At 44.2% G+C, this 16,192-nt stretch overlaps 1 protein-coding gene and 1 non-coding gene across 11 annotated transcripts in view; both read right to left on the bottom strand.

The window, feature by feature from the left end:
• ZHX3 (zinc fingers and homeoboxes 3) overlaps window positions 1–16,192 on the bottom strand; it is a 147,920-nt gene that overhangs the window by 104,912 nt on the left and 26,816 nt on the right. The window lies entirely within an intron of this gene.
• On the bottom strand, window positions 3,006–3,112 carry LOC132350072 (U6 spliceosomal RNA). The gene has a single exon (XR_009497826.1). It is a non-coding gene; the product is annotated as a U6 spliceosomal RNA (small nuclear RNA).

The raw sequence follows: 16,192 nt of genomic DNA, 5'->3' as shown, positions 1-16,192 counted from the left end.
CAGGTAATTTGTATGCACATCACAGTTTGAAAAAAGCATGGGATTAGGGGATTACTGTCAATGTGGAGGGAGGTTTCCAGAGCTCTTCCATGGGCCTTCCCTCTTCCTCACTTTTACTAATGACTCACATGAAGATACTGAAGAGCCTTCATCAAATCCCAAGTGACACTAATCTAGAAGGAAACACTAAATTGCACAAGCACGTCCTGGAGCAGGCCAGGCTTGATAGCAGATCACGTGAAAAGATGTAAGCAACCAGCAATTTGCTAAAGAAAAAAAAAAATAGTGCACACTTGACTGTATCACTGCAAATCAGACCACTTCTGGAGAACAGGCTGCAGATCTGGCCACATATTCTAAGTGTGACTGAGAGCAAACTGTGGTCACAGACAATGGTGAGAACCCTACTGGGAGAGAAAGGGATCCGGAGAGTGTTTTATGAGGAATGGCTGACCTAGAGGACATTAAACCCAAAGAGGAGGCGACTAGGTGGGGACATCATGGTTGTATTCACACATTTAAAGAACTGTCTCAAGACATTTCATTCTGCAAATGTGTTTTTGAGCATCTGCTGTGTGCCAGGCACTATGCCAGGAGCTAAGGACAGAGCAAAAACCAGAACTGCTCTCTGATTTTCTAAAGCTTCCCGACTAGAGGAAGAAACTTGTCTGTTGTTCCAGAAAGCAGAACTGTGGCAGATGCAAGGCAAGTGGAAGGGCAAGGGCACCATACAAGGAAGCCCCTCTGGCCAGGGGGCTCCACCTTCGTAAAGAGGGCACAGATGAAAGTGGCCAGGCCCCCCTGGGCTGAGCAGAATGGGTTAGGGAGGGGATGCATGCTTCCCAGGGAGCAGCCCAGGGGACTCCCGGGCCAATGCTATATTACAGGGATGCAGGATAACCGGGGCCAATATCATTAATCAAATACAAAATTTGTTCAGAATTACACTATATTCAATTTAGCCAAGAACAAATTTTTTAAAACTTAATCACAACTTAGGGTTTCAGCTAAATTTTGTATGTAAATGTAAATGGTGTCTAATTTCTCTTTTAGCAGTAGTTTTTTAAACCTAGGATTTAATAAAAATCCACAATAACATTTTAAGCAACAACTCTGCTTAATGACTCATTTTAACTGTATCTTACTTCTCTCAGTGACCCTTAGAACTACTCTATTTAATGTCCCTTGATATACCTTCAGAGTTGCTCATCCCACTGCTGAGAAATTATCCTAAAAAAATAACAATTCCTTTCCCTCTGCCACAAAGAACAAAAGAGGGAGGGGATGGGGAAACTAGATGCATGGAGATTCAAATGAACAATGTTTATAAAGAAAAATAGTAAATAAACCACTTAAATGTTCAACAAAACCGCCAATCTTTTTATGGCATGAAGCAGGGGAAATAAATAATATCTAACAAGTAGGAGAATGTTTAAGGTGAATTGAAAAACTATTTTAAATAATCATGAAGGTTATATAGCAACAAGGAAATATACACCTAATGACAAGAAAACAACATAAACTTGCACAATTCTAGCCATGTAAAATTTATGCATGCATGTAATGAAAACTAGGGAAAAAAAAGAAAAATTTAAAGTTTACTTTCTAGGTTGTTAGAATTCCTCTTTTTTTAATTTAAAATTTCAATTTCACTGTTGACTGTTCAATAAATAATTTTACAATGAATGTATTAGGAATCAAAATAATTTTAACTTATAAGTGTAATAATTTGTATATCAGCAAGAAATGAAATCACAAAGGTGACACACAGTTGGAGCTTAATGTTCAATTGGTTCTTTGTCTTTTATAAAGCTATTTTTCATAAACAACTAAAAGTAAAAGAAAATGAGATTCATGTTATGAACAGTGCTTAACATTTGTGGAAAGTAAAAAGGACTTTGTACAGCAGCTGCGCATGAACTTCGGGTAAAAGCAAAACTAAATTTCTGGATTCTATTTTGCTTTTCACCTTATTTGATCTCAGTTAACATCGTTCATGCCAAGTTGAATTTTTTTCCTCCTCTTTCCCCTTCTCTTCAAGTTCACAGATGTGAAGGAAAAAAAAAAAAATACACAGCAGCTCTTTTACAGTTCCCCCCGGTTCTCCCAGCAATGCCATGAACGGTGGCTTTCTGGAATGGGCTCAGAGAAAGTCAGATGTGAGAGCTATCTGGCTACCATCTGTCACCACTGGGATCACCAGGACTGAACTGACTTAGGGACAAGAGATTTGGGTTCAAGTTTTCCACATCTATAACATATAAATACTTCTACTTACCCCGCAAGGTGATCGGATCAGGAGAAAGTACCTAGCATGTGGCTATGGTAAGAAATGCTTACCTTATCCTTTTTTCCCACCTTGCACTACACACACACACACACACACACACACACACACACACAGGTTCTGTCCATCGTGAAGTCGCGTGGTCCTTCTGTCTAGTATCTTTCTATTGCTCTCCAGGTGCACTCTCCACCCTTCCCTACCTTGCTCCTGCCCCCGCAGACTGATCTTTATGGATCCCATCAACAAGCCCCTGTGCCCTAGACTTCTAATTGAGTTTGTCCAATGCTGAGTCCCAGAAAGAGGTCAGGGAAGGAAACAGGGGGGTGGGGGCACAGGGCGAGGAAAGGGTGAGGTTAGGAATTCGAATATTCTACTTCTGCCGTCTGTATCCTTCAACCAGAAGTCACTGCTCCTCTCAAGGTGACCTCTTCTAAATGACAATCTCTTCTGGCTTCTGACGGCCACTCCATCCACTTGTCTCACTGCAGCTAGGGGTGGTATTAGTTCCACCATTACCACAACTCCGGGTTCCTGCTCTGTCCCTTGAGATTTCCTCTACATCCTATCCACACCTCTTTTTTTCTTTTTTTTTTTTCTTTTTTTTTAACATCTTCATTGGAGTATAATTGCTTTACAATGGTGTGTTAGTTTCTGCTTTATAACAAAGTGAATCAGTTATACATATACATATGTTCCCATATCTCTTCCCTCTTGTGTCAAAAATATGGAACGCTTTACGAATTTGCGTGTCATCCTTGCACAGGGGCCATGCTAATCTTCTCTGTATCGTTCCAATTTTAGTATATGTGCTGCCGAAGCGAGCACCTATCCACACCTCTTTAACTCTCCCATAATTTCCCTTAATTGAGAATACCAGCTTTTCCTGTTGGGACTCTGACTAATAAAGTCCTATCGACAGCATTCCATCTCCAGCATTTATACCTTGAATCACAGGGAGAATGGGCAGTTCCAGAGTTCATCTCAGGCTGAGAGGCACACACAGGCAGGACCTGATGATTCTAAGATACCTGACTGGCAGGACTAGCCTGTGCTCCCCGACTAGGCCTGAAGTAGTCCTACAACTGAGCCCCTCTCCTCAGACCACAGGGGAATTAACATGAGTTCCTAAACCCTTGGGGCCCTGTGAACTGGGGGTGAGATTCTGGGCAGACCTAGATTTTAATTCCTCAGTCCAGGCTCACTTAAAGAGTTCCAGTTTTCATAATTCAAAAAGAGTCATGTACCACAATGTTCACTGCAGCTCTATTTACAATAGCCAGGACGTGGAAGCAACCTAAGTGTCCACTGGCAGATGAATGGATAAAGAAAATGTGGCACATATATACAATGGAATATTACTCAGCCATAAAAAGAAACATAATTGAGTTATTTGTAGTGAGGTGGATGGACCTAGAGACTGTCATACAGAGTGAAGTAAGTCAGAAAGAGAAAAACAAATACCGCATGCTAACATGGATGGAATCTAAAAAAAAAAATGGTTCTGAAGAACCTAGGGGCAGGACAGGAATAAAGATGCAGACACAGAGAATGGACTTGGGGAGGGGGAAGGGTAAGCTGGGACGAAGTGAGAGCATGGCATGGATATATATACACTACCAAATGTAAAACAGGTAGCTAGTGGGAAGCAGCCGCATAGCACAAGGAGATCAGCTCGGTGCTTTGTGTCCACCTAGAGGGGTGGGATAGGGAGGGTGGGAGCGAGATGCAAGAGGGAGGAGATATGGGGAAAAAAAATAAAAATAAAAATAAATAAAATAAAGAGTTCCAGTTTCACCCCAAGTTTAAAATGGTGTCCAACTCACCAATTTCTTAGGGACTGGGGGAGGGGAAACAGCAGCTTCCCAAAGTCCCATCCTTCCAACTGTGCCACTGTCTCAAGTGTGGAGTTGGGAAATACGGCACAAGAACTGACTCTCCAACACCAAATGGGCTATTTTAACCTCTGAAAGAGTGGGAAAAGAACGTGGAGTAAACAGCTCCCTGCTACCCTCATACATTTCTCTCCCTCCAACTCCCAGGATAGGAGGACACTAAGGCTCACAGAGGGTGAGTGTGGAAGACAGAGCCAAGACTGATCTGGGTATCAGATCCCTGTATTCAGTCCTGACTGCTGGTCCAACCTTAACGACAGTAACCATACTCTCCCCTTTGGTCTGTGCTAGCCAGCTGCCCAAAGGCAAATCAAAGGTTTAGTCCTAGCCCACCATGACAGCATTAGACTTTTACTGGTTTAAGATGGACTTATGGGGTCTGAAGTGACCCTAGTCATCCCAAGGCTAAGTTCTCTTTTTCTTGGGCGCGGAGACACAGAACTAAGGACCTCAGTTCTCCTGTCAGCACCCACCATATGCAGAGCACTCTTCTAGGGGCCCTGGTGAGTTGCAAAGAACCATCCAATTCTTTCTTTTCAAAATTTACTTTTTAATTAAGACCAGAGAGCTAAACATGAGGCACAAGAGAAGGGCATGGTACACAGAGCTTTACCCAGCAGAAAGGTGTCAGAGAGGGAGGATAGTGGCATAAGAGGAGCTCAAGGTCTGGGTCACACTATGATACGTGAAACATGGGCAAGTCCCAACCTTTCTAAGACTCCATTTCTTCACCATCAAAATGAGGTCAGTAACAGTGTCTACTATTAATGATATCATTATTAACTAGGGTCATTGTGAGTATGAAACTAAATGATATGTGTAACAATCCCTGGCACAGTGGCAGGCATGCTCTGAGGGCACAGTCAATGCCAGCCTTTATTATCAGACCCAACTAAACTTGCTTAAGCCTCCTCTGGCAAGAAATCAAATTCCATGCCTTACTGGTATTTTACCTGCACCCTAGGACTTAAAAGCCTTTGTTTTCTTTTAAGGGAAAGTATATTACAACATTATCAAATGTAACAAAATGCTTTCCTGTTACATAAGACCACTCAGATAAAAAATATTCCGTTAAATAGACATTTTAGAACCTCCACTCAGAGGCGGGTTCCACGAGGGCGGGTTTCTGCTGAGAGTAAGTTTAACAAGAGATGGAGCCACCAGAGAAAGCTAACAAAACCGTGGGATGCTCTATTAGGACCACAATACGTAGAAAAAGGAAGGAGGTTACATCTGAAGAAATCAGGAATCCATAGTCTATAAAGAAGGGCTTGGGCAATAAAAGGGAAGATAGCTGTCTTCAAGTACTTAAAGGGCTGAACATGCTATATGTGGTGGAAGAGACTCACTAAGTAAATCCAAAGGGTCAGAGACTGTAGTTTCCTGTGAGGAAGAATGTTCTCAGGCTAACAGAGAGGTCCCCCACGTAAGAAGGGATCTCACTGGTGGGCACACTGGAAAACCCTGCGTCCTTTCCTATCTGAGCATCTGTAATCCTAATGTCTTGTTTGGACACCAGAAATAAACATAAGTGGGAATCAAAACAGTGGAGTTCGTGTGTGTGCAAGCATTTCTCATCCTGAGAACAGCAAACCCTCGAGAGAGTAATGTGGGGACTCAAACGTAGTCCCTTATTACACACACTTAGGCATTCTTATTTCATTTGAGAGATGTCTAAATTTAAAAATAAATAACAATCTTACAGTGTTTTTTCTTAGAAAATAACCAGCCCAACACTACCTCCAAAAAACACAAGTACAACCTGCAGCATTATTTTGAGTAATGAAGCTAAGAGTTCCACTTAGTCAAAGGCATCTCTGCTTTTTGCTCTGTTAGTCTCAGAAAACTAAACACAGGAAAAAAAATTTAAAAAGATTCTAAAAATCCAGCCACTGGGAAGAAAGTGATTCGACATTTTCTTTTCTTTGTTCTACCTGCCAAAAAAGATAAAGTGGGTTTGGAACTGAGAGAAACGACAAAAAGAAAGAAAGGGTAGAAAAAGACATTTGAAAGAGAAGCATGAGAGTTTAGTGACATTAATCACCCAGAACCTTACTGAAATTCCAGATGTGTGACGTGCATACTTTTCTGTCTCTACCCACCTCTTCTTTTTCACTCCTGGTTAGCAGGAGGGAAGGATATAAAGGCAGAAGCACATCTTTCATTCAGCCCATTTGCTGCCCTTGAAGGCGATCACACTTGAGCCCAGGAGAACGTTAGTGCTCATCACCATAGAGGCAGCTGGAATGTCAAACCCAGAATTGTGGAATCTCAAAACGTGAGGCACCTGTGACAGGTTTCGGGGTGGGGGCAAGGGAGCGGAGAACCAAGTTACCAGGCAATGTCGGTCTTCGGAAGCTCTTCTGAAGCAATTCATATTCTTAAATTCTCAGCTTTTCTTCCTTTCAGAAGATGGAGACAATTACTAATTCTTTGGAGCTAAATGAATTCCTTCTGTTCACAGAAGACATTATACCAGACTTCACAGCCCTCAGACCCAGTGAGAAATGAATGATCTACTAAAGGACATACAATCAGGTGTAGATACCTTCATTATAAAGTTTGGCTTTCACCTGAACTGGAGAAAGCAATCTTTGTCCTAGATCACAGGGTATTTCGTTGTAATCCTATCCTTCCAGTACTGTTAGACTGGGTAGACTAATAAGTAAGCAGGGTGCTAAGTGCTACCATATCCACTTTATGCTCCAGGAGAAGTGGAAATGGAGGAGAAGTGGCACCTAACCCAGCCTGAGGGGTCAGGGAAGGCTTCCTGAAGGTGGGGGGCACCTGACATGAAGCTGAAAGGCAAGTAGGCATTGCCCTGATGAAAGCGGGGAGGGCTCTTTCTTTTCCAAGAGGCACAGAGGAAATCCAGGAGGACCAAGGTCAGAAGCCTGGGTAATGCTATCGTTTCAGAACTGGTCTAAGGACTTGGGGACCACAAAGGGGCCAGAGACACAGAGGGCTAAGGAGAATTTCAAGGCAGGAATGGCTCACAGTGTGACTGGATGCAGCTCAAGCCAGGAGAGGGTCAAAGGCCTGGACTTGGCTAATCATAAAGGGCCTTAAGTGCCCTTCGCCCTAGACATTTCAGGGAAGTGGCAGTGACAGAGGCCAGAGCACAGAGGCTTGAGTTGAGGAGGTGAGGAAGTAGAGACTGTGGATAAGGCTACTCACAGGAAGCTTGGCTGAGAACAGGGAGGGAGCTAACAGGAAATACAGCATCAAATTTTCTTTGCCAGCCTGAACCTCTGCTCTGAGCTCCAGACTCACTTCCGTCTTGAATTCCTCCTTTTCCCTTACCCACCGCATCCAATATACCCTGTGACCTCCCTTCCACCCATTCACCATACAACAGCCAGAGTAGTTTTCTTAAGCTATAAATCAGACCATCTTGCCCCCAGGCAAAGTGTACAACGGTTTCCTGCTGCCCTTAGAATAAAGTCTCACCCCCTGGCCATGGCCTGTACACGCTTGTGCGATCCGGGCCCCGCTTCCCTCCCCAGCACCTTCTCCCGCACGCTCCCTCCTGCTCAGCATGGACCAGGATGGCCTCTGTTCAGTCCCCAAACCCTCTAAGCACTTTTCTGCCTTAGGATCTTTGTTCAGGCTGCTCCCTCTGCCTGGAATGCTCCTCTCTTGCCTTCCCTCCTCCAACCCAAGCAGCCAAAGGGTGAATCACCTATAAAGAAACAGCCGCCACAGAGGTGCTCCCCTCCCCCACCCCAGGGGTTCCCCCCTCAAGCCTACTTCAGAGTCCAGGTTCTCCGGTTCTCCAGGTGGGGTATTTCCTGGCTCTCACCGCCAGGGGCTCTGATGTCAAAAACCTCAAGTCCTAGCTCATTTCTCTGCGGCCTATTAATTGAGTGTCTCTTGTCAAGGCACCACCTCACAGGGTCTGCCTCCCCAGCTGTTAGGAAGCTCATCTCAGAAGGTGTGTAGACACCCGGGTTCTCGCCCACCTGTCTCCCCCCGCCCTGGGGGCCTCTCTCCTACCTTTGTGGTGCCCCGCCTTCATGGGGAACAGTCCTGGGCCCCTCAGCCCTTCCCCCTTCCCCAGCTCTGTCTCTCAAGGCAGGAGGAGTGGCCTCTGCATTCTGTCCTAGGCTCCACAGGTCCTGCCTCACTCTTTTTCAGCCCCCTCCACCCTTCGGTGCACACTAAAACCCACACACCCCAAATTCATCTCCATCCAGTAAATGCCTCCTCTCAACCATCTCTCCTTTGGCCTTAGTCACCAGCTCCCATCCTAGGCCTGATGCATCAAAGCCTCCCAATCATCGACTTCCTCTTCCCCCACCCTGCTGCCTGGACATCGATACCCAGGGCAACCATGGAAACCATGGTTTGAAGACGGCAGAACATCCATCAGTCTGGGGCCCCCCCCCCACCCCCATGGCTGACTGGATTTGAAATGAGCATGAAAATGTTTTAAGCCACTGAGATTTCAGCAGCGTTTACCTGTTACAGGAGCTAGCATTTCTCTATGTAATACAGGTTGAATTTAGATAGTTGAAGAGAAGGGGACAGGACTCTAGTGGTAAAGAAGAAAGGTTATACAAACGCCTGGCTCTAGGACTATTCATGGCCTGATGACACCAGCTCCATTTATATACTCCTTATCCTCTTCAAAATACTTTAAAATATGTTTTCTTATCTGACACAACCATCATCATCATCACTTATCATTGGTGTTGTTATAATTAACAGTTTACAAATGAAGAAATGGACTGAGAGAAGTTAAGGTGTGTCCAAGGTGCCATCACTAGTAAATGGAGGAGCCAAGATGGACCACAGGACTCCTGACTCATAGTCCACTGGCATCTCCCCTGCAGCATCCAGTCTCTCAAAGCCACACGCCAGTGCTACAGGAGACACTCTCGGCTAAAGTACACAAGGGTGCTGGAATAAAACAAGGAAAGATAGGGAGTCTGGCAGAACTGGTTAAAGGCAGACTGGAGGACTTTATAAACATCAGACTGCGGAGTATAACTTTCATTCAATAGACAATGGGGAACAATAATCAGCCTGCACTTTCAAGCCCCACAGCAGTAATTTTATATCTTCACCTCTGTCTTCAAAGACCTTACTGCATCCTCTCCCCTTGGCTATCAGATGTTGCCAGAGGTCCACTTTACAAAGAAAATAGAAGCTTTTACAAGGGCAAAACTTCCAGCCCCCTAGCTTCTATAGACATATCTGTATCCCCAAATAGCCTTTCCCCTTTCCATACCAAGTGAAAGAGGCATCCCTTCTCTGGTAAAACTACTGACCCTGTGCACATCCCTCTATCCATGGAGGAAACCTTGATCAATCATTTGTCCTTTCTCTCCCTTCTTCCTTTCTTCTAGTTCTGTCTCTTCAGCCTCTGAACATGCTAGAACCCCTCACATCTCAAAATCATCCCTTCCTCAGGAAGTTCACAGCCCCTTCTTCTCCTCATACATTGTAACTGAGCTCCTTAAGAAGCAGCAGCAGCAAACATGCATCTCCACTTCATCACCCCAGGTCCTCTATTCCACCCACTGTAATGAATTATGACACTGAAACAGTCACCTCTAATGATACCTCCTAAGAGCTAGGTTCAATGGACAGACGGCAACATTTCTCTCAACCTTTATATGGGACTTGACAGTGCTGCACTCTTGAAACTCTCCCTTGCTATGATTTCCATGATCCACTCTCTCCTGATCTTCCTCCTCTCTGCTCCTTCTTGGTTTCCTTTACTGGCTCCTCTTCCTCTGCCTCTCCCCTAAATGTTAGTGTTTCCTAGGGTTCCATTTTGATACCTCGCCTTACCTTAAAAACTCTGTTCTCTCTGTCTGAAATCACCACAAACATAGCTTCAACTGATAGCTATAGACTGGTGACTTCCAAATTTACATCCCTTCAGTCCAGACCACTCATGTGATCTCTCCACACCCTGACTACATTTGCCTGCCGGTATCTCCCCATGGATTCCATGGGCACCTCAAATTCAACACGGCTAAAACCAAACCACTAAGCATCTTGCTTACCACACTTGTTGCACATCTTTCTGCACTGATAATGACAGCATTTGTTGAGTACCATATCAGTCTTGGTTCTCCAGGAAAACAGAACGAAGAAGGTGTGTGTGTGTGTGTGTGTGTGTGTGTGTGTGTGTGTATACACACATGCAAATTAAGAGATTTATTTTAAGGAACTGGCTCTCATGATTGTAGGGGCTGGCAAGTCTGAAATCGGAAGAGAAGACCAGCAGGCTGGAAATGCAGGCCAGAGTTGATGAGCAGTCTTGGACTTAAACAGGCACTCTGGAGTCAGGGTCCGGCCCTCTCACCTCTACATCCACAGCACCCTACACAATGCCTGACACACAGCAGAAGCTCCATAAATGTTGGTTAACGACCAACTGGGTATAAAACAAAATGCTTTTATTCATTTATTTATTTTTGGCTGCGTTGGGTCTTCATTGCCACGTGCAGGCTTTCTCTAGTTGCAGCGAGCAGGGGCTACTCTTCACTGCGGTGCGCGGGCTTCTCATTGCGGTGGCTTCTCTTTGTTGCAGAGCATGGGCTCTAGGCACGCGGGCTTCAGTAGTTGTGGCATGCAGGCTCAGCAGTTGTGGCACACGGGCTTAGTTGCTCCACGGCATGTGGGATCTTCCTGGACCAGGGCTCAAACCCATGTCCCCTGCATTGGCAGGTGGATTCTTAACCACTGCGCCACCAGGAAAGTCCCTGAAATGCTTTTAAATGCTAATGGGACAAAAGGATGTAGAAGGCACTGAATTGTGATGAAGAATCAGGAAACTTGAACAAGGGCTGCGCTGTAAATCAAGACACAGCCCTTCCAGGGCATTCACTTGCCAGAATTACCTGACCACTATCCCTACAACCAGATGGGGACCCTCACACTGAAAGTAGCACATCAGTTCCAACTTGAATGTCTTGACAACGTTGTGAAGTTGGTGTGGCCAAGAAAAGGCCACATTTTATGAGTAATTTGAGGCTCAGAAAAACTAAGGGTCATGTCTAGGTTGCTACAGAAAATATCTACAATGAAAGGTCTTAGTTCTTCAGTGACAGGTATAAGGGGACCATAAAAACAACAGAAGGTCAGAACCAAAAAGGACCCACGCAGTTCAAAACTCTTTATCAAACTCTGCAAAAACTAAAAATATCTTCTACTACTTACAAGGGATACTTTTTATTTTATTATGATTATTATTCAGATACATTTTTGTCTTACTGTACTATAATTCCATGGTATATATTAGATTATTAGCATTATCATGTATACATTGTTGTAGTTATATACTAAATATCCAGAAGCACATATTGCTTTCTGAAATACTGCCAGTATGTATTAAATCTATAGTTCTTTAGGGATGACTAAGTAGTCTGTATTAACCCCAGGCACCAAAAAATCGCTGGTTTTCTTATTTATTATTAATAAACATTAGAATTAGTGAAATATTAATAATATATAGTCCAAATATTATATTTGGTGATTCTCTGAAGCCATGGAGTAGTGGAAACTCTCCATTAGCTATTCCTACTGAACAAAGCTGATTACCCCCACCTCTATTTGCATATATAGTAACTTGACCTTTTCAAAACTCTTATTTATGTACAGTCATTTAAGTATGATAAAACTCTTATAAACCTTTTTAAAAGGTGTTTTAGTCCAGTTGACAGAAAAGAGGGGCAAACGCCTAAGGTCATGTAATTGATAAAAAGCAAAAGCAGGACTAGACACCAGGCCTTTCCACCTCCGCCTACCGTTACACTACAAAGCTACGGTGGCTTCCTGGCCATGGAGCTGCCAGACTGTCAGTGATATGAGGCCAGAGGGAGACCACGTCTGACTTGCTCCCCACGGTGTCTAGCACAGTACCTGACACACAGTAGACACATAAAAAGTACATTACTGGTGAGCAACTGAATTCATTTTCTTAGAGTTGCTTTAGCCACCTGCATGGTAGATTGGTACATACAGCATTGCCAAATATCTTGGCTTTTAAAATGCTATTGGCATTATCAGGAATAAGCAAAAAATACTATCTTTTCAAAACTGTATGTGTTGATTCCCAAGGGGATCAGAATTCTGAGCCAGGGCCCCATTTCAGCACAAAAGGTAGCAAGTTGTATGTTTTTCAGCTTCCTAGAAAATTAAGTGTTGGCTTGATGGAGCAAGTGGAAGGTTGAAAATAGAGTCTTCTCGTGGGAAAGAAAAAACTGCAAGGTCTCTGGCATAATATAACCATTTGCAAGGCTGGTACAATGGTCCAGCTGTCACTAACTTACCATGGCAAGAAATGGGCTTGCTAAAGGACTGTGGATTCACCCAGAAGGACACACATCAACACGACAGAATCTGTGGCACGAAGATGCAGGTCTGAGGCAGGACAAGCCCCGCAACAAGGAACACAGAGGCTTGGGGCAGGAAGAGAAATTCTGGGCATGGCTTCACAGCCTTCCTGTAAAACCTCGTGTGCTCAGCCATGCTAGAGCAAGGGAGAACAAGAAGAAGCTGGCCGCCTTCAGTTTATTATGGTGTTCAAGAGGCCTCCTAACCCGGCAGACTATTCCTTTCCTATGAAGTTCTCACCAGTATCACTTAGAGCTCCATCTTCCCCCAGTTCCTAAACCACACATCCAAACATATGCCTTCCATTGTCATTCTGATTGTCTAGTCACCATCACAGCACTGTATTCCCATTTCTTCAGGGATTTGAGATATCCACTGTGATTCCAAGATTACCTTTAAGGGCTTCCATAAAAGCCCTTCTCCATCATACATTCCTTAATACTTCATATTTTACTTACAGAGACAAGTTATCCAAAATAATTAAGGCGTGAGGCATTCTGGATGAGGGAGTCATTTAGGTAACTGAACGCAAACTCATTAAGCACCGAAATATTTCTATAGTCTTGTTAAAATAAATGATGCCTTAGTAAACAGAGAATATAAAAAATAGTTCAAAATTCTATCCAACTTTCAAGATCCAGTCTGATTACAAACATTCCCTGAAAGCAGCCTCCAACCCCCTCTTGCCACCTCTACCCACCACCAGAAATAACCTCTCTTTTGCTGTGATCCCACATTTTGATTATACCTCCTTTGCAGCACACTACATGGTCTGCTTGAGGTTAGAGATTTAAATGCACCTTGTCTAACTTAAAAAAAAAAAAAAAGTTCCTGGAGACCAGAGACCTTCTTTTTTAATACCAAGGTGCCTAGTTCAAGGCAGGCATACAAACACTTCACAAACTGAGATACTCTTAGTGATTCAGACGCTGTAAAGGGCACCATACACAGCAGAGCCTTCAAGGGTTCCCGAGCTCTGGAGGGCAGGAAAGTGTGACATTAGAGAACACATTAGTATCATTAAAATCCTCTTTGGCCTCTGTCAGTATTTCTCAGCTTTAGAGAAAGTGTTTTTCTACAAGGTAAAAATACTCTAAATTCCTGTTTGTTCGGGTTTTTTTCCTAAAAGGGAATTAGTTAATCTCAACTTGCAAACAGAAAGCTCTGGCGGAGCTGGCATTGCTAAACCTCCACTGGTCTCAAGATGTGCATTCGAATGGCTGTCTGCAGTTCAGCAGGGAGATGAGACAGCGCATGGAAGGACGTGGTAAGTGACAGGAATATAGCCGAGATGCTATGCCATGTTTGACATCTAGTTCACCAATTTGAAAGCCAGACTCCTCAGTCTGGAAATAAGGAACAGAGCACGCGATCGAGCAATTCAAGTTTCAGGCTCAAGGTCCAAAGCAACCACTTCTAGCAGGGTAACAACATTGTTTTCCCAAAGCTTTAGTGTTTGGGCATGACAAAACAGGTGGTAAGTATAGTTTAATATTCCAAACACTCAACTCAAACCCTCCTCACCAGCAACAAGGGATTCTAAGTGGTCAGCCCAGGATGGTGAACTCCAAGTTCCCTCCCCAGCAGCTATTCTCTTGCAGGATTCCTTTTCCTTGTCATGGAAACAAACAGAATTTTCTTCATAAAAATAGGGAGAATGGGTTGGTAGGGTTGCTGGTATCATGATATTAAGTATCTAGGCATGTTCGCAGCCCCTCAGGGATAATAACTGCTCTTGTCTTTGCCTTGTCATTGAGTAAAGGGTTTTTTAATCCAGTATCTTCAGAGACAGAACTGCGTCACATAGGTTAATTGTACTGATAACTGAAGCACTAAAACATGCAAGATTAGAACAGAAAGCTTTCTAAATTCAATCGCATTACTTCCTTCTCAGCCTTTCTGAACTAATCAAACCATAATTTGACCTATCCCTGCTGAACAGGAGAGCAATTATGATTAATTAATGTATTCGGAGACCACAGAGGCAAACAAGACTGTTTCCTCTATGAATGTCCCCAAACTGCTGTACTTTGAATTATTTTGTGGAGAGTTTTTGTCTCTGTCATCACCAGCTGTCTCTTCCTGCTTTCGTCAGGGGGTTTACCTCTAATGGAGGGTCTCTTAATTCAGTGCATCTGATATCAGCTAGACCTGGAAAGGCAAGCTATTAAGAGTCACCGGCTAAGGCTCTCTCTCACCAGCCTCACTTCAGACCCAGGCAGTCGGCCTCCAGACCCCGTGTTCTTACCCACTACAGCCACATTTCCCAAACTTGCCTAATTATAAAGGACTACCAGGTGTATGTGTGGAGGGCGGAGTGTTAAAATGCACATTCTCAGACTCCTCTCCTAGAAATTCTAATTCACTGGGCCTGGGGTGGAGCCCTGGAATCTGTGTTTTTAACACAGACCCTCAGATGATTTCCATGACCAGGTTTAGAAACACAAATCTATATGCCATCCATGCTGCCCACCTGGAATTGGGATTCCTTTAGAAGCATAATGAACCTGGGCCGAGGCCAACTTCTTCCAAAGAGACCTTGCAACCAACAGAGCTTCCAGGTCACTGCTCTGCCAATGCCCTGATCTTTTGCGGCTCCTGCAGGCTGGTCATCACACCTCTTCTCATTGCCGGGATGTCATTCACCGAAGATTTGGCACGCCTTCCTTCTCTCCACCCCAAATGTCCTGCCACCCTTTTGATGGTTTGGATAACCACATGGATGACCCAAACAACACTCAAGCCTCAGTTACTTGACCTCCTTCACTGAGTTCGCTTCACTTCAGCCACTTATGTCTGTGGCAAAACCCAGGCGCCTGTCATGTCCAGTAATTAATTGCTCCAACTCTGAAATCTTCCACTCACATGTTGCTCTCTAACCACATCCTCCTATTACTCCATCGCTCCAATACATCCATTGCTTGATTTCATCCACATCTCTGGTCCTTTTCTCATCCACGTGCAGCAGAGACCCCCTTACCGCTCGTGTTAATCACTCCCTGCTCAACACCCTCAGTTCCTCTACTCCACTGTCCTTCCGCTGCGCACCCCCAGCAAAACTCAACCCTGGCTCAGTCCAACTATATGTCTTCTTTGCTCCTAAACCCAGGCAGCTGAATGCTCCTGGCGCCCTGATCAATCCACGGTCTCCTACCTCAACGGAGCCCTGCATACTGCCGAGAGGTCATGGACGTTGCCCCAAGTTCACTCTTCCTCTTCCTGACCTCAACTGTATGTCAAATCTCCCTGTTTTTCCTCTGACCTCTTCCCTCTTACTCTTAGAGGACAACCTCACCCTCTATTTCACAAAGATGATGGAAGTCATCAGACTGGCACTTGCTCTTGAGCCATCCCACCAGAAAATGCAACTGTGCCCAGATATTCCATTGTAAGGGCTGCCAAGCCCATCCATGCCTGTACTGGGCCTACTGTTTGCTTGGTTATTTGAAGTAAACTCCCTGGTGATAATCATAACTGAAGTAAGCTGTAATGGTGGTGAATGGGGAAAAAAAATAGCCAGCCTCTCAAAGGATCCCTCTACCCTGAGAATCTTTTTAAGATTGGGAGGAGTTTAAAAAGAAAAAGAAGAAAACAAAACTATCTTACCTACAAGCATCGAACAAGTTTAAATACAAACATAAAGTTGCATACATCAATAGAA

The sequence above is a fragment of the Balaenoptera ricei genome, chromosome 15 (assembly GCF_028023285.1).
Source record: "Balaenoptera ricei isolate mBalRic1 chromosome 15, mBalRic1.hap2, whole genome shotgun sequence".
NCBI classification, from domain to species: Eukaryota; Metazoa; Chordata; class Mammalia; order Artiodactyla; family Balaenopteridae; genus Balaenoptera; species Balaenoptera ricei.
This window is presented reverse-complemented; position numbering and strand designations above follow the sequence as displayed.